This window comes from Chrysoperla carnea, unplaced genomic scaffold (genome assembly GCF_905475395.1).
Source record: "Chrysoperla carnea unplaced genomic scaffold, inChrCarn1.1, whole genome shotgun sequence".
In the NCBI taxonomy this organism is placed as follows: Eukaryota; Metazoa; Arthropoda; class Insecta; order Neuroptera; family Chrysopidae; genus Chrysoperla; species Chrysoperla carnea.
This window is the reverse complement of record NW_025408260.1, coordinates 1-25,487: the sequence shown is the minus strand read 5'-3', so window position 1 is coordinate 25,487 and position 25,487 is coordinate 1.

The window sequence follows — 25,487 nt, the reverse complement described above, 5'->3', positions numbered from 1 at the left end:
TTGTATAGTCATGACATTCTAGTTGAAAAATCGAAAATTTTCAAAAAATGTTTTTTCTCTGGAAAAATGTCAAATTTGATCATTTTTCGCTTATTTATACTTAGTCCAGTCATAAAGGACCTCTATATATACATTTTGACTTACTTGGATCAAAATTTCAATGATTTGTATAGTCATGACTCTCTTGTTGAAAAATCGAAAATTTTCAAAAAATTTTTTTCTATCGAAAAATGTCAAATTTTATCATTTTCGGCTTATTTATACTTAGTCCAGTCATAAAGGACCTCTATGTATACATTTTGACTTACTTTGATCAAAATTTCAATGATTTGTATAGTCACGACTCTCATGTTGAAAAATCGAAAATTTTCAAAAAATGTTTTTTCTCTCGAAAAATGTCAAATTTGATCATTTTTGGCTTATTTATACTTAGTCCAGTCATAAAGGACCTTTTTGTATACATTTTGACTTACTTGGATCAAAATTTCAGTGATTTGTATAGTCATGACATTCTAGTTGTAAAATCGGAAATTTTCAAAAAATGTTTTTTCTATCGAAAAATGTCAAATTTGATCATTTTTGGCTTATTTATACTTAGTCAAGTCATAAAGGACCTCTATGTATACATTTTGACTTACTTGGATCAAAATTTCAATGATTTGTATAGTCATGACATTTAAGTTGAAAAATCGATAATTTTCAAAAAATGTTTTTCTATTGAAAAATGTCAAATTTGATCATTTTTGGCTTATTTATACTTAGTCCAGTCATAAAGGACCTCTATGTATACATTTTGACTTACTTGGATCAAAATTTCAATGATTTGTATAGTCATGACATTCTATTTGTAAAATCGGAAATTTTCAAAAAATGTTTTTTCTATCGAAAAATGTCAAATTTGATCATTTTTGGCTTATTTATACTTAGTACAGTCATAAAGGAATTCTATGTATACATTTTGACTTACTTGGATCAAAATTTCAATGATTTATATAGTCATGACTCTCTTGTTGAAAAATCGAAAATTTTCAAAAAATGTTTTTTCTTATGAACAATGTCAAATTTGATCATTTTTGGCTTATTTATACTTAGTCCAGTCATAAAGGACATCTATGTATACATTTTGTCTTACTTGGATCAAAATTTAATTGATTTGTATAGTCATGACATTCATGTTGAAAAATCGAAAATTTTATAAAAATGTTTTTTCTCTGGAAAAATGTCAAATTTGATCATTTTTGGCTTATTTATACTTAGTCCAGTCAAAAAGGACCTCTATATATACATTTTGACTTACTTGGAACAAAATTTCAATGATTTATATAGTCATGACTCTCTTGTTGATAAATCGAAAATTTTCAAAAAATGTTTTTTCTTAAGAAAAATGTCAAATTTGATCATTTTTGGCTTATTTATACTTAGTCCAGTCATAAAGGACCTCTATGAATACATTTTGACTTACTTGGATCAAAATTTAAATGATTTGTATAGTCATGACACTCATGTTGAAAAATCGAAAATTTTCAAAAAATGTTTTTTCTCTGGAAAAATGTCAAATTTGATCATTTTTGGCTTATTTATACTTAGTCCAGTCATAAAGGAATTCTATGTATACATTTTGACTTACTTGGATCAAAATTTCAATGATTTATATAGTCATGACTCTCTTGTTGAAAAATCGAAAATTTTCAAAAAATGTTTTTTCTTATGAACAATGTCAAATTTGATCATTTTTGGCTTATTTATACTTAGTCCAGTCATAAAGGACATCTATGTATACATTTTGTCTTACTTGGATCAAAATTTAATTGATTTGTATAGTCATGACATTCATGTTGAAAAATCGAAAATTTTAAAAAAATGTTTTTTCTCTGGAAAAATGTCAAATTTGATCATTTTTGGCTTATTTATACTTAGTCAAGTCAAAAAGGACCTCATTGTATACATTTTGACTTACTTGGATCAAAATTTCAATGATTTGTATAGTCATGACATTCTAGTTGTAAAATCGGAAATTTTCAAAAAATGTTTTTTCTATCGAAAAATGTCAAATTTGATCATTTTTGGCTCATTTATACTTAGTCCAGTCATAAAGGACCTCTATGTATACATTTTGACTTACTTGGATCAAAATTTCAATGATTTGTATAGTCATGACTCTCATGTTGAAAAATCGAAAATTTTCAAAAAATGTTTTTTCTATCGAAAAATGTCAAATTTGATCATTTTTGGCTTATTTATACTTAGTCCAGTCATAAAGGACCTCTATGTATACATTTTGACTTACTTGGATCAAAATTTCAATGATTTGTATAGTCAACACTCTCTTGTTGAAAAATCGAAAATTTTCAAAAAATGTTTTTTCTTATGAAAAATGTCAAATTTGATCATTTTTGGCTTATTTCTACTTAGTCCAGTCATAAAGGACCTCTATGTATACATTTTGACTTACTTGGATCAAAATTGAAATGATTTGTATAGTCATGACTCTCATGTTGAAAAATCGAAAATTTTCAAAAAATGTTTTTTCTCTCGAAAAATGTCAAATTTGATCATTTTTGGCTTATTTATACTTAGTCCAGTCATAAAGGACCTCTTTGTATACATTTTGACTTACTTGGATCAAAATTTCAGTGATTTGTATAGTCATGACTCTCATGTTGAAAAATCGAAAATTTTCAAAAAATGTTTTTTTCTCTCGAAAAATGTCAAATTTGATCATTTTTGGCTTATTTATACTTAGTCCAGTCATAAAGGACCTCTTTGTATACATTTTGACTTACTTTGATCAAAATTTCAGTGATTTGTATAGTCATGACATTCTAGTTGTAAAATCGGAAATTTTCAAAAAATGTTTTTTCTATCGAAAAATGTCAAATTTGATCATTTTTGGCTTATTTATACTTAGTCCAGTCATAAAGGACCTCTATGTATACATTTTGACTTACTTGGATCAAAATTTCAGTGATTTGTATAGTCATGACTCTCTTGTTGAAAAATCGAAAATTTTCAAAAAATGTTTTTTCTATCGAAAAATGTCAAATTTGATCATTTTTGGCTTATTTATACTTAGTCCAGTCATAAAGGACCTCTATGTATACATTTTGACTTACTTGGATCAAAATTTAAATGATTTGTATAGTCATGACTCTCATTTTGAAAAATCGAAAATTTTCAAAAAATGTTTTTTCTCTCGAAAAATGTCAAATTTGATCATTTTTGGCTTATTTATACTTAGTCCAGTCATAAAGGACCTCTATGTATACATTTTGACTTACTTGGATCAAAATTTCAGTGATTTGTATAGTCATGACTCTCTTGTTGAAAAATCGAAAATTTTCAAAAAATGTTTTTTCTTATGAAAAATGTCAAATTTGATCATTATTGGCTTATTTATACTTAGTCCAGTCATAAAGGACCTCTATGTATACATTTTGACTTACTTGGATCAAAATTTAAATGATTTGTATAGTCATGACTCTCATTTTGAAAAATCGAAAATTTTCAAAAAATGTTTTTTCTCTCGAAAAATGTCAAATTTGATCATTTTTGGCTTATTTATACTTAGTCAAGTCAAAAAGGACCTCATTGTATACATTTTGACTTACTTGGATCAAAATTTCAATGATTTGTATAGTCATGACTCTCTTGTTGAAAAATCGAAAATTTTCAAAAAATGTTTTTTCTTATGAAAAATGTCAAATTTGATCATTTTTGGATTATTTCTACTTAGTCCAGTCATAAAGGACCACTATGTATACAAATTTGACTGACTTGGATCAAAATTTCAATGATTTGTATAGTCATGACATTCTAGTTGTAAAATCGGAAATTTTCAAAAAATGTTTTTTCTATCGAAAAATGTCAAATTTGATCATTTTTGGCTTATTTCTACTTAGTCCAGTCATAAAGGACCACTATGTATACATTTTGACTGACTTGGATCAAAATTTCAATGATTTGTATAGTCATGACATTCTAGTTGTAAAATCGGAAATTTTCAAAAAATGTTTTTTCTATCGAAAAATGTCAAATTTGATCATTTTTGGCTTATTTATACTTAGTCCAGTCATAAAGGACCTCTATGTATACATTTTGACTTACTTGGATCAAAATTTCAATGATTTGTATAGTCATGACATTTAAGTTGAAAAATCGAAAATTTTCAAAAAATGTTTTTCTATTGAAAAATGTCAAATTTGATCATTTTTGGCTCATTTATACTTAGTCCAGTCATAAAGGACCTCTATGTATACATTTTGACTTACTTGGATCAAAATTTCAATGATTTGTATGGTCATGACTCTCTTGTTGAAAAATCGAAAATTTTCAAAAAAAGTTTTTTCTTATGAAAAATGTCAAATTTGATCATTTTTTGATTATTTCTACTTAGTCCAGTCATAAAGGACCACTATGTATACATTTTGACTGACTTGGATCAAAATTTCAATGATTTGTATAGTCATGACATTCTAGTTGTAAAATCGGAAATTTTCAAAAAATGTTTTTTCTATCGAAAAATGTCAAATTTGATCATTTTTGGCTTATTTATACTTAGTCCAGTCATAAAGGACCTCTATGTATACATTTTGACTTACTTTGATCAAAATTTCAATGATTTGTATAGTCATGACATTTAAGTTGAAAAATCGAAAATTTTCAAAAAATGTTTTTCTATTGAAAAATGTCAATTTGATCATTTTTGGCTCATTTATACTTAGTCCAGTCATAAAGGACCTCTATGTATACATTTTAACTTACTTGGATCAAAATTTCAATGATTTGTATAGTCATGACTCTCTTGTTGAAAAATTGAAAATTTTCAAAAAATGTTTTTTCTTATGAAAAATGTCAAATTTGATCATTTTTGGATTATTTCTACTTAGTCCAGTCATAAAGGACCACTATGTATACATTTTGACTGACTTGGATCAAAATTTCAATGATTTGTATAGTCATGACATTCTAGTTGTAAAATCGGAAATTTTCAAAAAATGTTTTTTCTATCGAAAAATGTCAAATTTGATCATTTTTGGCTTATTTATACTTAGTCCAGTCATAAAGGACCTCTATGTACACATTTTGACTTACTTGGATCAAAATTTCAATGATTTGTATAGTCATGACATTTAAGTTGAAAAATCGAAAATTTTCAAAAAATGTTTTTCTATTGAAAAATGTCAAATTTGATCATTTTTGGCTTATTTATACTTAGTCCAGTCATAAAGGACCTCTATGTATACATTTTGACTTACTAGGATCAAAATTTCAATGATTTGTATAGTCATGACTCTCTTGTTGAAAAATCGAAAATTTTCAAAAAATGTTTTTTCTTATGAAAAATGTCAAATTTGATCATTTTTGGATTATTTCTACTTAGTCCAGTCATAAAGGACCACTATGTATACATTTTGACTGACTTGGATCAAAATTTCAATGATTTGTATAGTCATGACATTCTAGTTGTAAAATCGGAAATTTTCAAAAAATGTTTTTTCTATCGAAAAAAGTCAAATTTGATCATTTTTGGCTTATTTATACTTAGTCCAGTCATAAAGGACCTCTATGTATACATTTTGACTTACTTGGATCAAAATTTCAATGATTTGTATAGTCATGACATTTAAGTTGAAAAATCGAAAATTTTCAAAAAATGTTTTTCTATTGAAAAATGTCAAATTTGATCATTTTTGGCTTATTTATACTTAGTCCAGTCATAAAGGACCTCTATGTATACATTTTGACTTACTAGGATCAAAATTTCAATGATTTGTATAGTCATGACATTCTAGTTGTAAAATCGGAAATTTTCAAAAAATGTTTTTTCTATCGAAAAATGTCAAATTTGATCATTTTTGGCTCATTTATACTTAGTCCAGTCATAAAGGACCTCTATGTATACATTCTGACTTACTTGGATCAAAATTTCAATGATTTGTATAGTCATGACTGTCATGTTGAAAAATCGAAAATTTTCAAAAAATGTTTTTTCTATCGAAAAATGTCAAATTTGATCATTTTTGGCTTATTTCTACTTAGTCCAGTCATAAAGGACCTCTATGTATACATTTTGACTTACTTGGATCAAAATTTCAATGATTTGTATAGTCATGACATTTAAGTTGAAAAATCGAAAATTTTCAAAAAATGTTTTTCTATTGAAAAATGTCAATTTGATCATTTTTGGCTCATTTATACTTAGTCCAGTCATAAAGGACCTCTATGTATACATTTTGACTTACTTGGATCAAAATTTCAATGATTTGTATAGTCATGACTCTCTTGTTGAAAAATCGAAAATTTTCAAAAAATGTTTTTTCTTATGAAAAATGTCAAATTTGATCATTTTTGGATTATTTCTACTTAGTCCAGTCATAAAGGACCACTTTGTATACATTTTGACTGACTTGGATCAAAATTTCAATGATTTGTATAGTCATGACATTCTAGTTGTAAAATCGGAAATTTTCAAAAAATGTTTTTTCTATCGAAAAATGTCAAATTTGATCATTTTTGGCTTATTTATACTTAGTCCAGTCATAAAGGACCTCTATGTACACATTTTGACTTACTTGGATCAAAATTTCAATGATTTGTATAGTCATGACATTTAAGTTGAAAAATCGAAAATTTTCAAAAAATGTTTTTCTATTGAAAAATGTCAAATTTGATCATTTTTGGCTTATTTATACTTAGTCCAGTCATAAAGGACCTCTATGTATACATTTTGACTTACTAGGATCAAAATTTCAATGATTTGTATAGTCATGACTCTCTTGTTGAAAAATCGAAAATTTTCAAAAAATGTTTTTTCTTATGAAAAATGTCAAATTTGATCATTTTTGGATTATTTCTACTTAGTCCAGTCATAAAGGACCACTATGTATACATTTTGACTGACTTGGATCAAAATTTCAATGATTTGTATAGTCATGACATTCTAGTTGTAAAATCGGAAATTTTCAAAAAATGTTTTTTCTATCGAAAAAAGTCAAATTTGATCATTTTTGGCTTATTTATACTTAGTCCAGTCATAAAGGACCTCTATGTATACATTTTGACTTACTTGGATCAAAATTTCAATGATTTGTATAGTCATGACATTTAAGTTGAAAAATCGAAAATTTTCAAAAAATGTTTTTCTATTGAAAAATGTCAAATTTGATCATTTTTGGCTTATTTATACTTAGTCCAGTCATAAAGGACCTCTATGTATACATTTTGACTTACTAGGATCAAAATTTCAATGATTTGTATAGTCATGACATTCTAGTTGTAAAATCGGAAATTTTCAAAAAATGTTTTTTCTATCGAAAAATGTCAAATTTGATCATTTTTGGCTCATTTATACTTAGTCCAGTCATAAAGGACCTCTATGTATACATTCTGACTTACTTGGATCAAAATTTCAATGATTTGTATAGTCATGACTGTCATGTTGAAAAATCGAAAATTTTCAAAAAATGTTTTTTCTATCGAAAAATGTCAAATTTGATCATTTTTGGCTTATTTCTACTTAGTCCAGTCATATAGGACCTCTATGTATACATTTTGACTTACTTGGATCAAAATTTCAATGATTTGTATAGTCATGACTCTCATGTTGAAAAATCGAAAATTTCCAAAAAATGTTTTTTCTCTCGAAAAATGTCAAATTTGATCATTTTTGGCTTATTTATACTTAGTCCAGTCATAAAGGACCTCTTTGTATACATTTTGACTTACTTGGATCAAAATTTCAGTGATTTGTATAGTCATGACCTTCTAGTTGTAAAATCGGAAATTTTCAAAAAATGTTTTTTCTATCGAAAAATGTCAAATTTGATCATTTTTGGCTTATTTATACTTAGTCCAGTCATAAAGGACCTCTATGTATACATTTTGACTTACTTGGATCAAAATTTAAATGATTTGTATAGTCATGACTCTCATATTGAAAAATCGAAAATTTTCAAAAAATGTTTTTTCCCTCGAAAAATGTCAAATTTGATCATTTTTGGCTTATTTATACTTAGTCCAGTCATAAAGGACCTCTATGTATACATTTTGACTTACTTGGATCAAAATTTCAATGATTTGTATAGTCATGACATTCTAGTTGTAAAATCGGAAATTTTCAAAAAATGTTTTTTCTATCGAAAAATGTCAAATTTGATCATTTTTGGCTTATTTATACTTAGTCCAGTCATAAAGGAATTCTATGTATACATTTTGCCTTACATGGATCAAAATATCAATGATTAATATAGTCATGACTCTCTTGTTGAAAAATCGAAAATTTTCAAAAAATGTTTTTTCTTATGAAAAATGTCAAATTTGATCATTTTTGGCTTATTTATACTTAGTCCAGTCATTAAAGACCTCTTTGTATACATTTTGACTTACTAGGATCAAAATTTAAATGATTTGTATAGTCATGACACTCATGTTGAAAAATCGAAAATTTTCAAAAAATGTTTTTTCTCTGGAGAAATGTCAAATTTGATCATTTTTGGCTTATTTCTACTTACTCCAGTCATAAAGGACCTCTATATATACATTTTGACTTACTTGGATCAAAATTTCAATGATTTGTATAGTCATGACATTCTAGTTGCAAAATCGGAAATTTTCAAAAAATGTTTTTTCTATCGAAAAATGTCAAATTTGATCATTTTTGGCTTATTTCTACTTAGTCCAGTCATAAAGGACCTCTATGTATACATTTTGACTTACTTGGATCAAAATTTCAATGATTTGTATATTCATGACATTCTAGTTGTAAAATCGGAAATTTTCAAAAAATGTTTTTTTCTATCGAAAAATGTCAAATTTGATCATTTTTGGCTTAGTTATACTTAGTCCAGTCATAAAGGGCCTCTATGTATACATTTTGACTTACTTGGATCAAAATTTCAATGATTTGTATAGTCATGACATTCTAGTTGTAAAATCGGAAATTTTCAAAAAATGTTTTTTCTATCGAAAAATGTCAAATTTGATCATTTTTGGCTCATTTCTATTTAGTCCAGTCATAAAGGACCTCAATGTATACATTTTGACTGACTTGGATCAAAATTTCAATGATTTGTATAGTCATGACATTCTAGTTGTAGAATCGGAAATTTTCAAAAAATGTTTTTTCTATCGAAAAATGTCAAATTTGATCATTTTTGGCTGATTTCTACTTAGTCCAGTCATAAAGGACCTCTATGTATACATTTTGACTTACTTGGATCAAAATTTCAATGATTTGTAAAGTCATGACTCTCTTGTTGAAAAATCGAAAATTTTCAAAAAATGTTTTTTCTTATGAAAAATGTCAAATTTGATCATTTTTGGCTTATTTCTACTTAGTCCAGTCATAAAGGACCACTATGTATACATTTTGACTTACTAGGATCAAAATTTCAATGATTTGTATAGTCATGACTCTCTTGTTGAAAAATCGAAAATTTTCAAAAAATGTTTTTTCTTATGAAAAATGTCAAATTTGATCATTTTTGGATTATTTCTACTTAGTCCAGTCATAAAGGACCACTATGTATACATTTTGACTGACTTGGATCAAAATTACAATGATTTGTATAGTCATGACATTTAAGTTGAAAAATCGAAAATTTTCAAAAAATGTTTTTCTATTGAATAATGTCAAATTTGATCATTTTTGGCTTATTTATACTTAGTTCAGTCATAAAGGACCTCTATGTATACATTTTGACTTACTAGGATCAAAATTTCAATGATTTGTATAGTCATGACATTTAAGTTGAAAAATCGAAAATTTTCAAAAAATGTTTTTCTATTGAATAATGTCAAATTTGATCATTTTTGGCTTATTTATACTTAGTTCAGTCATAAAGGACCTCTATGTATACATTTTGACTTACTAGGATCAAAATTTCAATGATTTAATTAGTCATGACTCTCTTGTTGAAAATCGAAAATTTTCAAAAAATGTTTTTTCTTATGAAAAATGTCAAATTTGATCATTTTTGGATTATTTCTACTTAGTCCAGTCAAAAAGGACCTCTATGTATACATTTTGACTTACTTGGATCAAAATTTCAGTTAATTGTATAGTCATGACTCTCTTGTTGAAAAATCGAAAATTTTCAAAAAATGTTTCTTCTTATGAAAAATGTCAAATTTGATCATTATTGGATTATTTCTACTTAGTCCAGTCAAAAAGGACCTCTATGTATACATTTTGACTTACTTGGATCAAAATTTCAGTTAATTGTATAGTCATGACTCTCTTGTTGAAAAATCGAAAATTTTCAAAAAATGTTTTTTCTCTCGAAAAATGTCAAATTTGATCATTTTTGGCTTATTTATACTTAGTCCAGTCATAAAGAACCTCTTTGTATACATTTTGACTTACTTGGATCAAAATTTCAATGATTTGTATAGTCATGACATTCTAGTTGTAAAATCGGAAATTTTCAAAAAATGTTTTTTCTATCGAAAAATGTCAAATTTGATCATTTTTGGCTTATTTATACTTAGTCCAGTCATAAAGGAATTCTATGTATACATTTTGACTTACTTGGGTCAAAATTTCAATGATTAATATAGTCATGACTCTCTTGTTGAAAAATCGAAAATTTTCAAAAAATGTTTTTTCTTATGAAAAATGTCAAATTTGATCATTTTTGGCTTATTTATACTTAGTCCAGTCATTAAGGACCTCTATGTATACATTTTGACTTACTTGGATCAAAATTTAAATGATTTGTATAGTCATGACACTCATGTTGAAAAATCGAAAATTTTCAAAAAATGTATTTTCTCTGGAAAAATGTCAAATTTGATCATTTTTGGCTTATTTATACTTAGTCCAGTCATAAAGGACCTCTATATACACATTTTGACTTACTTGGATCAAAATTTCAATGATTTGTATAGTCATGATCTCATGTTGAAAAATCGAAAATTTTCAAAAAATGTTTTTTCTCTCGAAAAATGTCAAATTTGATCATTTTTGGCTTATTTATACTTAGTCCAGTCATAAAGGACCTCTTTGCATACATTTTGACTTACTTGGATCAAAATTTCAGTGATTTGTATAGTCATGACATTCTAGTTGTAAAATCGGAAATTTTCAAAAAATGTTTTTTCTTATGAAAAATGTCAAATTTGATCATTTTTGGCTTATTTATACTTAGTCCAGTCATTAGGGACCTCTATGTATACATTTTGACTTACTTGGATCAAAATTACAATGATTTGTATAGTCATGACTCTCTTGTTGAAAAATCGAAAATTTTCAAAAAATGTTTTTTCTTATGAAAAATGTCAAATTTGATCATTTTTGGCTTATTTCTACTTAGTCCAGTCATAAAGGACCACTATGTATACATTTTGACTTACTTGGATCAAAATTTCAATGATTTGTATAGTCATGACTCTCTTGTTGAAAAATCGAAAATTTTCAAAAAATGTTTTTTCTTATGAAAAATGTCAAATTTGATCATTTTTGGATTATTTCTACTTAGTCCAGTCATAAAGGACCACTATGTATACATTTTGACTGACTTGGATCAAAATTTCAATGATTTGTATAGTCATGACATTCTAGTTGTAAAATCGGAAATTTTCAAAAAATGTTTTTTCTCTCGAAAAATGTCAAATTTGATCATTTTTGGCTTATTTATACTTAGTCCAGTCATAAAGGACCTCTATGTATACATTTTGACTTACTTGGATCAAAATTTCAATGATTTGTATAGTCATGACTTTCTAGTTGTAAAATCGGAAATTTTCAAAAAGTGTTTTTTCTATCGAAAAATGTCAAATTTGATCATTTTTGGCTTATTTCTACTTAGTCCAGTCATAAAGGACCACAATGTATACATTTTGACTGACTTGGATCAAAATTTCAATGATTTGTATAGTCATGACATTCTAGTTGTAAAATCGGAAATTTTCAAAAAATGTTTTTTCTATCGAAAAATGTCAAATTTGATCATTTTTGGCTTATTTATACTTAGTCCAGTCATAAAGGACCTCTATGTATACATTTTGACTTACTTGGATCAAAATTACAATGATCTGTATAGTCATGACATTTAAGTTGAAAAATCGAAAATTTTCAAAAAATGTTTTTCTATTGAAAAATGTCAAATTTGATCATTTTTGGCTTATTTATACTTAGTTCAGTCATAAAGGACCTCTATGTATACATTTTGACTTACTAGGATCAAAATTTCAATGATTTGCTTAGTCATGACTCTCTTGTTGAAAATCGAAAATTTTCAAAAAATGTTTTTTCTTATGAAAAATGTCAAATTTGATCATTTTTGGATTATTTCTACTTAGTCCAGTCATAAAGGACCTCTATGTATACATTTTGACTTACTTGGATCAAAATTTCAGTTAATTGTATAGTCATGACTCTCTTGTTGAAAAATCGAAAATTTTCAAAAAATGTTTCTTCTTATGAAAAATGTCAAATTTGATCATTATTGGCTTATTTATACTTAGTCCAGTCATAAAGGACCTCTATGTATACATTTTGACTTACTTGGATCAAAATTTAAATGATTTGTATAGTCATGACTCTCATGTTGAAAAATCAAAAATTTTCAAAAAATGTTTTTTCTCTCGAAAAATGTCAAATTTGATCATTTTTGGCTTATTTATACTTAGTCCAGTCATAAAGGAATTCTATGTATACATTTTGACTTACTTGGGTCAAAATTTCAATGATTAATATAGTCATGACTCTCTTGTTGAAAAATCGAAAATTTTCAAAAAATGTTTTTTCTTATGAAAAATGTCAAATTTGATCATTTTTGGCTTATTTATACTTAGTCCAGTCATTAAGGACCTCTATGTATACATTTTGACTTACTTGGATCAAAGTTTAAATGATTTGTATAGTCATGACTCTCATGTTGAAAAATCGAAAATTTTCAAAAAATGTTTTTTCTCTCGAAAAATGTCAAATTTGATTATTTTTGGCTTATTTATACTTAGTCCAGTCATAAAGGACCTCTATGTATACATTTTGACTTACTTGGATCAAAATTTCAATGATTTGTATAGTCATGACATTCTAGTTGTACAATCGGAAATTTTCAAAAAATGTTTTTTCCATCGAAAAATGTCAAATTTGATCATTTTTGGCTTATTTCTACTTAGTCCAGTCATAAAGGACCTCTATGTATACATTTTGACTTACTTGGATCAAAATTTCAATGATTTGTATAGTCATGACTCTCACCTTGAAAAATCAAAAATTTTCAAAAAATGTTTTTTCTTATGAAAAATGTCAAATTTGATCATTTTTGGCTTATTTATACTTAGTCCAGTCATTAGGGACCTCTATGTATACATTTTGACTTACTTGGATCAAAATTACAATGATTTGTATAGTCATGACTCTCTTGTTGAAAAATCGAAAATTTTCAAAAAATGTTTTTTCTTATGAAAAATGTCAAATTTGATCTTTTTTGGCTTATTTATACTTAGTCCAGTCGTAAAGGACCTCTATGTATACATTTTGACTTACTTGGATCAAAGTTTAAATGATTTATATAGTCATGACTCTCATGTTGAAAAATCGAAAATTTTCAAAAAATGTTTTTTCTCTCGAAAAATGTCAAATTTGATTATTTTTGGCTTATTTATACTTAGTCCAGTCATAAAGGACCTCTATGTATACATTTTGACTTACTTGGATCAAAATTTCAATGATTTGTATAGTCATGACATTCTAGTTGTAAAATCGGAAATTTTCAAAAAATGTTTTTTCCATCGAAAAATGTCAAATTTGATAATTTTTGGCTTATTTCTACTTAGTCCAGTCATAAAGGACCTCTATGTATACATTTTGACTTACTTGGATCAAAATTTCAATGATTTGTATAATCATGACTCTCATGTTGAAAAATCAAAAATTTTCAAAAAATGTTTTTTCTCTCGAAAAATGTCAAATTTGATCATTTTTGGCTTATTTATACTTAGTCCAGTCATAAAGAACCTCTTTGTATACATTTTTACTTACTTGGATCAAAATTTCAATGATTTGTATAGTCATGACATTCTAGTTGTAAAATCGGAAATTTTAAAAAAATGTTTTTTCTATCGAAAAATGTCAAATATGATCATTTTTGGCTTATTTATACTTAGTCCAGTCATAAAGGAATTCTATGTATACATTTTGACTTACTTGGATCAAAATTTCAATGATTAATATAGTCATGACTCTCTTGTTGAAAAATCGAAAATTTTCAAGAAATGTTTTTTCTATCGAAAAATGTCAAATTTGATCATGTTTGGCTTATTTATACTTAGTCCAGTCATAAAGGACCTCTTTGTATACATTTTGACTTACTTGGATCAAAATTACAATGATTTGTATAGTCATGACTCTCTTGTTGAAAAATCGAAAATTTTCAAAAAATGTTTTTTCTTATGAAAAATGTCAAATTTGATCTTTTTTGGCTTATTTATACTTAGTCCAGTCATAAAGGACCTCTATGTATACATTTTGACTTACTTGGATCAAAATTTCAATGATTTGTATAGTCATGACATTCTAGTTGTAAAATCGAAAATTTTCAAAAAATGTTTTTTCTCTCGAAAAATGTCAAATTTGATCATTTTTGGCTTATTTATACTTAGTCCAGTCATAAAGGACCTCTTAGTATACATTTTGACTTACTTGGATCAAAATTTCAGTGATTTGTATAGTCATGACATTCTAATTGTAAAATCGGAAATTTTCAAAAAATGTTTTTTCTTATGAAAAATGTCAAATTTGATCATTTTTGGCTTATTTATACTTAGTCCAGTCATTAAGGACCTCTATGTATACATTTTGACTTACTTGGATCAAAATTACAATGATTTGTATAGTCATGACTCTCTTGTTGAAAAATCGAAAATTTTCAAAAAATGTTTTTTCTTATGAAAAATGTCAAATTTGATCTTTTTTGGCTTATTTATACTTAGTCCAGTCATAAAGGACCTCTATGTATACATTTTGACTTACTTGGATCAAAGTTTAAATGATTTGTATAGTCATGACTCTCATGTTGAAAAATCGAAAATTTTCAAAAAATGTTTTTTCTCTCGAAAAATGTCAAATTTGATTATTTTTGGCTTATTTATACTTAGTCCAGTCATAAAGGACCTCTATGTATACATTTTGACTTACTTGGATCAAAATTTCAATGATTTGTATAGTCATGACATTCTAGTTGTACAATCGGAAATTTTCAAAAAATGTTTTTTCCATCGAAAAATGTCAAATTTGATCATTTTTGGCTTATTTCTACTTAGTCCAGTCATAAAGGACCTCTATGTATACATTTTGACTTACTTGGATCAAAATTTCAATAATTTGTATAGTCATGACTCTCACCTTGAAAAATCAAAAATTTTCAAAAAATGTTTTTTCTCTCGAAAAATGTCAAATTTGATCATTTTTGGCTTATTTATACTAAGTCCAGTCATAAAGAACCTCTTTGTATACATTTTCACTTACTTGGATCAAAATTTCAATGATTTGTATAGTCATGACATTCTAGTTGTAAAATCGGAAATTTTCAAAAAAAGTTTTTTCTATCGAAAAATGTCAAATTTGATCATTTTTGGCTTATTTATACTTAGTCCAGTCATAAAGGAATTCTATGTATACATTTTGACTTACTTGGATCAAAATTTCAATGATTAATATAGTCATGACTCTCTTATTGAAAAATCGAAAATTTTCAAAAAATGTTTTTTCTTATGAAAAATGTCAAATTTGATCATTTTTGGCTTATTTCTACTTAGTCCAGTCATAAAGGACCTCTATGTATACATTTTGACTTACTTGGATCAAAATTTCAATGATTTGTATAGTCATGACTCTCACCTTGAAAAATCAAAAATTTTCAAAAAATGTTTTTTCTCTCGAAAAATGTCAAATTTGATCATTTTTGGCTTATTTATACTAAGTCCAGTCATAAAGAACCTCTTTGTATACATTTTCACTTACTTGGATCAAAATTTCAATGATTTGTATAGTCATGACATTCTAGTTGTAAAATCGGAAATTTTCAAAAAAAGTTTTTTCTATCGAAAAATGTCAAATTTGATCATTTTTGGCTTATTTATACTTAGTCCAGTCATAAAGGAATTCTATGTATACATTTTGACTTAATTGGATCAAAATTTCAATGATTAATATAGTCATGACTCTCTTATTGAAAAATCGAAAATTTTCAAAAAATGTTTTTTCTTATGAAAAATGTAAAATTTGATCATTTTTGGCTTATTTATATTTAGTCCAGTCATAAAGGACCTCTATGTATACATTTTGACTTACTTGGATCAAAATTTAAATGATTTGTATAGTCATGACACTCATGTTGAAAAATCGAAAATTTTCAAAAAATGTTTTTTCTCTGGAAAAATATCAAATTTGATCATTTTTGGCTTATTTATACTTAGTCCAGTCATAAAGGACCTCTATATATACATTTTGACTTACTTGGATCAAAATTTAAATGATTTGTATAGTCATGACACTCATGTTGAAAAATCGAAAATTTTCAAAAAATGTTTTTTCTCTGGAAAAATATCAAATTTGATCATTTTTGGCTTATTTATACTTAGTCCAGTCATAAAGGACCTCTATATATACATTTTGACTTACATGGATCAAAATTTCAATGATTTGTATAGTCATGACATTCTAGTTGTAAAATCGGAAATTTTCAAAAAATGTTTTTTCTATCGAAAAATTTCAAATTTGATCATGTTTGGCTTATTTATACTTAGTCCAGTCATAAAGGACCTCTGTGTATAAATTTTGACTTACTTGGATCAAAATTTCAATGATTTGTATAGTCATGACTCTCATGTTGAAAAATCGAAAATTTTCAAAAAATGTTTTTTCTCTGGAAAAATATCAAATTTGATCATTTTTGGCTTATTTATACTTAATCCAGTCATAAAGGACCTCTATATATACATTTTGACTTACATGGATCAAAATTTCAATGATTTGTATAGTCATGACATTCTAGTTGTAAAATCGGAAATTTTCAAAAAATGTTTTTTCTATCGAAAAATTTCAAATTTGATCATGTTTGGCTTATTTATACTTAGTCCAGTCATAAAGGACCTCTTTATATACATTTTGACTTACTTGGATAAAAATTTCAGTGATTTGTATAGTCATGACATTCTAGTTGTAATATCGGAAATTTTCAAAAAATGTTTTTTCTATCGAAGAATGTCAAAAATGATCATTTTTGGCTTATTTATACTTAGTCCAGTCATTAAGGACCTATATGTATACATTTTGACTTACTTGGATCAAAATTACAATGATTTGTATAGTCATGACTCTCTTGTTGAAAAATCGAAAATTTTCAAAAAATGTTTTTTCTTATGAAAAATGTCAAATTTGATATTTTTTGGCTTATTTATACTTAGTCCAGTCATAAAGGACCTCTATGTATACATTTTGACTTACTTGGATCAAAATTTAAATGATTTGTATAGTCATGACTCTCATGTTGAAAAATCGAAAATTTTCAAAAAATGTTTTTTCTCTCGAAAAATGTCAAATTTGATCATTTTTGGCTTATTTATACTTAGTCCAGTCATAAAGGACCTCTATGTATACATTTTGACTTACTTGGATCAAAATTTCAATGATTTGTATAGTCATGACTCTCATGTTGAAAAATCGAAAATTTTCAAAAAATGTTTTTTCTATCGAAAAGTGTCAAATTTGATCATTTTTGGCTTATTTATTCTTAGTTCAGTCATAAAGGACCTATATGTATACATTTTGACTGACTTGGATCAAAATTTAAATGATTTGTATAGTCATGACATTCTACTTGTAAAATCGGAAATTTTCAAAAAATGTTTTTTCTATCGAAAAATGTCAAATTTGATCATTTTTGGCTTATTTCTACTTAGTCCAGTCATAAAGTACCTCTATGTATACATTTTGACTGACTTGGTTCAAAATTTTAATGATTTGTATAGTCATGACATTCTACTTGTAAAATCGGAAATTTTCAAAAAATGTTTATTCTATCGAAAAATGTCAAATTTGATCATATTTGGCTTATTTATACTTAGTCCAGTCATATAGGACCTCTATGTATACATTTTGACTTACTTGGATCAACATTTCAATGATTTGTATAGTCATGACTCTCATGTTGAAAAATCGAAAATTTTCAAAAAATGTTTTTTCTATCGAAAAATGTCAAATTTGATCATTTTTGGCTTATTTATACTTAGTCCAGTCATAAAGAACCTCTTTGTATACATTTTTACTTACTTGGATCAAAATTTCAATGATTTGTATAGTCATGACATTCTAGTTGTAAAATCGGAAATTTTCAAAAAATGTTTTTTCTATCGAAAAATGTCAAATTTGATCATTTTTGGCTTATTTATACTTAGTCCAGTCATTAAAGACCTCTATGTATACATTTTGACTTACTTGGATCAAAATTACAATGATTTGTATAGTCATGACTCTCTTGTTGAAAAATCGAAAATTTTCAAAAAATGTTTTTTCTTATGAAAAATGTCAAATTTGATATTTTTTGGCTTATTTATACTTAGTCCAGTCATAAAGGAATTCTATGTATACATTTTGACTTACTTGGATCAAAATTTCAATGATTAATATAGTCATGACTCTCTTATTGAAAAATCGAAAATTTTCAAAAAATGTTTTTTCTTATGAAAAATGTCAAATTTGATCATTTTTGGCTTATTTATATTTAGTCCAGTCATAAAGGACCTCTATGTATACATTTTGACTTACTTGGATCAAAATTTAAATGATTTGTATAGTCATGACACTCATGTTGAAAAATCGAAAATTTTCAAAAAATGTTTTTTCTCTGGAAAAATATCAAATTTGATCATTTTTGGCTTATTTATACTTAGTCCAGTCATAAAGGACCTCTATATATACATTTTGACTTACTTGGATCAAAATTTAAATGATTTGTATAGTCATGACACTCATGTTGAAAAATCGAAAATTTTCAAAAAATGTTTTTTCTCTGGAAAAATATCAAATTTGATCATTTTTGGCTTATTTATACTTAGTCCAGTCATAAAGGACCTCTATATATACATTTTGACTTACATGGATCAAAATTTCAATGATTTGTATAGTCATGACATTCTAGTTGTAAAATCGGAAATTTTCAAAAAATGTTTTTTCTATCGAAAAATTTCAAATTTGATCATGTTTGGCTTATTTATACTTAGTCCAGTCATAAAGGACCTCTGTGTATAAATTTTGACTTACTTGGATCAAAATTTCAATGATTTGTATAGTCATGACTCTCATGTTGAAAAATCGAAAATTTTCAAAAAATGTTTTTTCTCTCGAAAAATGTCAAATTTGATCATTTTTGGCTTATTTATACTTAGTCCAGTCATAAAGGACCTCTATGTATACATTTTGACTTACTTGGATCAAAATTTCAATGATTTGTATAGTCATGACTCTCATGTTGAACAATCGAAAATTTTCAAAAAATGTTTTTTCTATCGAAAAGTGTCAAATTTGATCATTTTTGGCTTATTTATTCTTAGTTCAGTCATAAAGGACCTATATGTATACATTTTGACTGACTTGGATCAAAATTTAAATGATTTGTATAGTCATGACATTCTACTTGTAAAATCGGAAATTTTCAAAAAATGTTTTTTCTATCGAAAAATGTCAAATTTGATCATTTTTGGCTTATTTCTACTTAGTGCAGTCATAAAGTACCTCTATGTATACATTTTGACTGACTTGGTTCAAAATTTTAATGATTTGTATAGTCATGACATTCTACTTGTAAAATCGGAAATTTTCAAAAAATGTTTATTCTATCGAAAAATGTCAAATTTGATCATATTTGGCTTATTTATACTTAGTCCAGTCATATAGGACCTCTATGTATACATTTTGACTTACTTGGATCAAAATTTCAATGATTTGTATAGTCATGACTCTCATGTTGAAAAATCGAAAATTTTCAAAAAATGTTTTTTCTATCGAAAAATGTCAAATTTGATCATTTTTGGCTTATTTATACTTAGTCCAGTCATAAAGAACCTCTTTGTATACATTTTTACTTACTTGGATCAAAATTTCAATGATTTGTATAGTCATGACATTTTAGTTGTAAAATCGGAAATTTTCAAAAAATGTTTTTTCTATCGAAAAATGTCAAATTTGATCATTTTTGGCTTATTTATACTTAGTCCAGTCATAAAGGAATTCTATGTATACATTTGGACTTACTTGGATCAAAATTTCAATGATTAATTTAGTTATGACTCTCTTGTTGAAAAATCGAAAATTTTCAAAAAATGTTTTTTCTTATGAAAAATGTCAAATTTGATATTTTTTGGCTTATTTATACTTAGTCCAGTCATAAAGGACCTCTATGTATACATTTTGACTTACATGGATCAAAATTTCAATGATTTGTATAGTCATGACATTCTAGTTGTAAAATCGGAAATTTTCAAAAAATGTTTTTTCTATCGAAAAATGTCAAATTTGATCATGTTTGACTTATTTATACTTAGTCCAGTCATAAAGGACCTCTGTGTATAAATTTTGACTTACTTGGATCAAAATTTCAATGATTTGTATAGTCATGACTCTCATGTTGAAAAATCGAAAATTTTCAAAAAATGTTTTTTCTCTCGAAAAATGTCAAATTTGATATTTTTGGCTTATTTATACTTAGTCCAGTCATAAAGGACCTCTTTATATACATTTTGACTTACTTGGATAAAAATTTCAGTGATTTGTATAGTCATGACATTCTAGTTGTAAAATCGGAAACTTTCAAAAAATGTTTTTTCTATCGAAAAATGTCAAATTTGATCATTTTTGGCTTATTTATACTTAGTCCAGTCATAAGGGACCTCTATGTATACATTTTGACTTACTTGGATCAAAATTACAATGATTTGTATGGTCATGACTCTCATGTTGAAAAATCGAAAATTTTCAAAAAATGTTTTTTCTATTGAAAAATGTCAAATTTGATCATTTTTGGCTTATTTATACTTAGTCCAGTCATAGAGGACCTCTTTGTATACATTTGGACTTACTTGGATCAAAATTTCAATGATTTGTATAGTCATGACTCTCATGTTGAGAAATCGAAAATTTTCAAAAAATGTTTTTTCTTTCGAAAAATGTCAAGTTTGATCATTTTTGGCTTATTTATACTTAGTCCAGTCATAAGGGACCTCTATGTATACATTTTGACTTACTTGGATCAAAATTTCAATGATTTGTATAGTCATGACTCTCATGTTGAAAAATCGAAAATTTTCAAAAAATGTTTTTTCTATCGAAAAATGTCAAATTTGATTATCTTTGGCTTATTTATACTTAGTCCAGTCATATAGGACCTCTATGTATACATTTTGACTTACTTGGATCAAAATTTCAACGATTTGTATAGTCATGACTCTCATGTTGAAAACTCGAAAATTTTCAAAAAATGTTTTTCTATCGAAAAATGTCAAATTTGATCATTTTTGGCTTATATACACTTAGTCCAGTCATAAAGGACCTCTATGTAAACCTTTTGACTTACTTGGATCAAAACTTCAATGATTTGTATAGTCATGACATTCTAGTTGTAAAATCGAAAATTTTCAAAAAATGTTTTTTCTATCGAAAAATTTCAAATTTGATCATTTTTGACTTATTTCTACTTAGTACAGTCATAAAGGACCTCTATGTATACATTTTGACTTACTTGGATAAAAATTTCAATGATTTGTATAGTCATGACATTCTAGTTGTAAAATCAGAAATTTTCAAAAAATGTTTTTTCTATCGAAAAATGTCAAATTTGATCATTTTTGGCTTATTTATACTTAGTCCAGTCATAAAGGACCTCTACGTATACATTTTGACTTACTTTATCAAAATTTCAACGATTTGTATAGTCATGACTCTCATGTTGAAAAATCGAAAATTTTCCAAAAAGTTTGTTTCTATCGAAAAATGTCAAATTTGATCATTTTTGGCTTATTTATACTTAGTCCAGTCATAAAGGACCTCTCTGTATACATTTTGACTTACTTGGATCAAAATTTCAATGATTTGCTTAGTCATGACATTCTAGTTGTAAAATCGGAAATTTTCAAAAAATGTTTTTTCTATCGAAAAATGTCAAATTTGATCATTTTTGGCTTATTTATACTTAGTCCAGTCATAAAGGACCTCTATGTTTACATTTTGACTTACTTGGATCAAAATTTCAGTTATTTGTATAGTCATGACTCTCTTGTTGAAAAATCGAAAATTTTCAAAAAATGTTTTTTCTTATGAAAAATGTCAAATTTGATCATTATTGGCTTATTTATACTCAGTCCAGTCATAAAGGACCTCTATGTATACATTTTGACTTACTTGGATCAAAATTTAAATGATTTGTATAGTCATGACTCTCATGTTGAAAAATCAAAAATTTTCAAAAAATGTTTTTTCACTCGAAAAATGTCAAATTTGATCATTTTTGGCTTATTTATACTTAGTCCAGTCATAAAGAACCTCTTTGTATACATTTTGACTTACTTGGATCAAAATTTCAATGATTTGTATAGTCATGACATTCTAGTTGTAAAATCGGAAATTTTCAAAAAATGTTTTTTTCTATCGAAAAATGTCAAATTTGATCATTTTTGGCTTATTTATACTTAGTCCAGTCATAAAGGAATTCTATGTATACATTTTGACTTACTTGGATCCAAATTTCAATGATTAATATAGTCATGACTCTCTTGTTGAAAAGTCGAAAATTTTCAAAAAATGTTTTTTCTTATGAAAAATGTCAAATTTGATCATTTTTGGCTTATTTATAATTAGTCCAGTCATTAAGGTCCTCTATGTATACATTTTGACTTACTTGGATCAAAATTTAAATGATTTGTATAGTCATGACACTCATGTTGAAAAATCGAAAATTTTCAAAAAATGTTTTTTCTCTGGAAAAATGTCAAATTTGATCATTTTTGGCTTATTTATACTTAGTCCAGTCATAAAGGACCTATATATATACATTTTGACTTACTTGGATCAAAATTTCAATGATTTGTATAGTCATGACTTTCTAGTTGTAAAATCGGAAATTTTCAATAAATGTTTTTTCTATCGAAAAATGTCAAATTTGATCATTTTTGGCTTATTTCTACTTAGTCCAGTCATAAAGGACCTCTATGTATACATTTTGACTTACTTGGATCGAAATTTCAATGATTTGTATAGTCATGACATTCTTGTTGTAAAATCGGAAATTTTCAAAAAATGTTTTTTTCTGTCGAAAAATGTCAAATTTGATCATTTTTGGCTTATTTATACTTAGTCCAGTCATAAAGGACCTCTACGTATACATTTTGACTTACTTGGATCAAAATTTCAATGATTTGTATAGTCATGACATTCTAGTTGTAAAATCGGAAATTTTCAATAAATGTTTTTTCTATCGAAAAATGTCAAATTTGATCATTTTTGGCTTATTTCTACTTAGTCCAGTCATAAAGGACCTCTATGTATACATTTTGACTGACTTGGATCAAAATATCAATGATTTGTATAGTCATGACATTCTAGTTGTAAAATCGGAAATTTTCAAAAAATGTTTTTTCTTATGAAAAATGTCAAATTTGATCATTTTTGGCTTATTTATACTTAGTCCAGTCATAAAGGACCTCTATGTATAAATTTTGACTTACTTGGATCAAAATTTCAATGATTTGTAAAGTCATAACTCTCTTAGTTAAAGAGAATTGAAAAAAATACACTCGAACCAGGACTCGAACCCGGACCTCTTGGATTCATGTCAAGTGCCCTACCAATTAGGCTATTCGAGTTCTAGACACGAATGCAATTTTTTCAACTCAATGAATTTTTAATTTGTTTATCCACTTATTTATTTATTATTACTTATTATTGTTGTTTACATTTAATCATGCACACAATATTTACATCATGGTCTTTTCGACTAATTTTGATATATAATATGTTACACATTCGTAAACTAAATTGACAAATATCTTGCCTAGTAATCTTAGTTAAAGAGAATTGAAAAAAATACACTCGAACCAGGACTCGAACCCGGACCTCTTGGATTCATGTCAAGTGCCCTACCAATTAGGCTATTCGAGTTCTAGACACGAATGCAATTTTTTCAACTCAATGAATTTTTAATTTGTTTATCCACTTATTTATTTATTATTACTTATTATTGTTGTTTACATTTAATCATGCACACAATATTTACATCATGGTCTTTTCGACTAATTTTGATATATAATATGTTACACATTCGTAAACTAAATTGACAAATATCTTGCCTAGTACTTGGATCAAAATTTCAATGATTTGTATAGTCATGATCTCATGTTGAAAAATCGAAAATTTTCAAAAAATGTTTTTTCTCTCGAAAAATGTCAAATTTGATCATTTTTGGCTTATTTATACTTAGTCCAGTCATAATGGACCTCTTTGTATACATTTTGACTTACTTGGATCAAAATTTCAGTGATTTGTATAGTCATGACATTCTAGTTGTAAAATCGGAAATTTTCAAAAAATGTTTTTTTCTTATGAAAAATGTCAAATTTGATCATTTTTGGCTTATTTATACTTAGTCCAGTCATTAAGGACCTCTGTGTATACATTTTGACTTACTTGGATCAAAATTACAATGATTTGTATAGTCATGACTCTCTTGTTGAAAAATCGAAAATTTTCAAAAAATGTTTTTTCTTATGAAAAATGTCAAATTTGATATTTTTTGGCTTATTTATACTTAGTCCAGTCATAAAGGACCTCTATATATACATTTTGACTTACTTGGATCAAAATTTAAATGATTTGTATAGTCATGACTCTCATGTTGAAAAATCGAAAATTTTCAAAAAATGTTTTTTCTATTGAAAAATGTCAAATTTGATTATTTTTGGCTTATTTATACTTAGTCCAGTCATAAAGGACCTCTATGTTTACATTTTGACTTACTTGGATCAAAATTTCAATGATTTGTATAGTCATGACATTCTAGTTGTAAAATCGGAAATTTTCAAAAAATGTTTTTTCCATCGAAAAATGTCAAATTTGATCATTTTTGGCTTATTTCTACTTAGTCCAGTCATAAAGGACCTCTATGTATACATTTTGACTTACTTGGATCAAAATTTCAATGATTTGTATAGTCATGACTCTCCATGTTGAAAAATCAAAAATTTTCAAAAAATGTTTTTTCTCTCGAAAAATGTCAAATTTGATCATTTTTGGCTTATTTATACTTAGTCCAGTCATAAAGAACCTCTTTGTATACATTTTCACTTACTTGGATCAAAATTTCAATGATTAATATAGTCATGACTCTCTTGTTGAAAAATCGAAAATTTTCAAAAAATGTTTTTTCTCTGGAAAAATGTCAAATTTGATCATTTTTGGCTTATTTATACTTAGTCCAGTCATAAAGGACCTC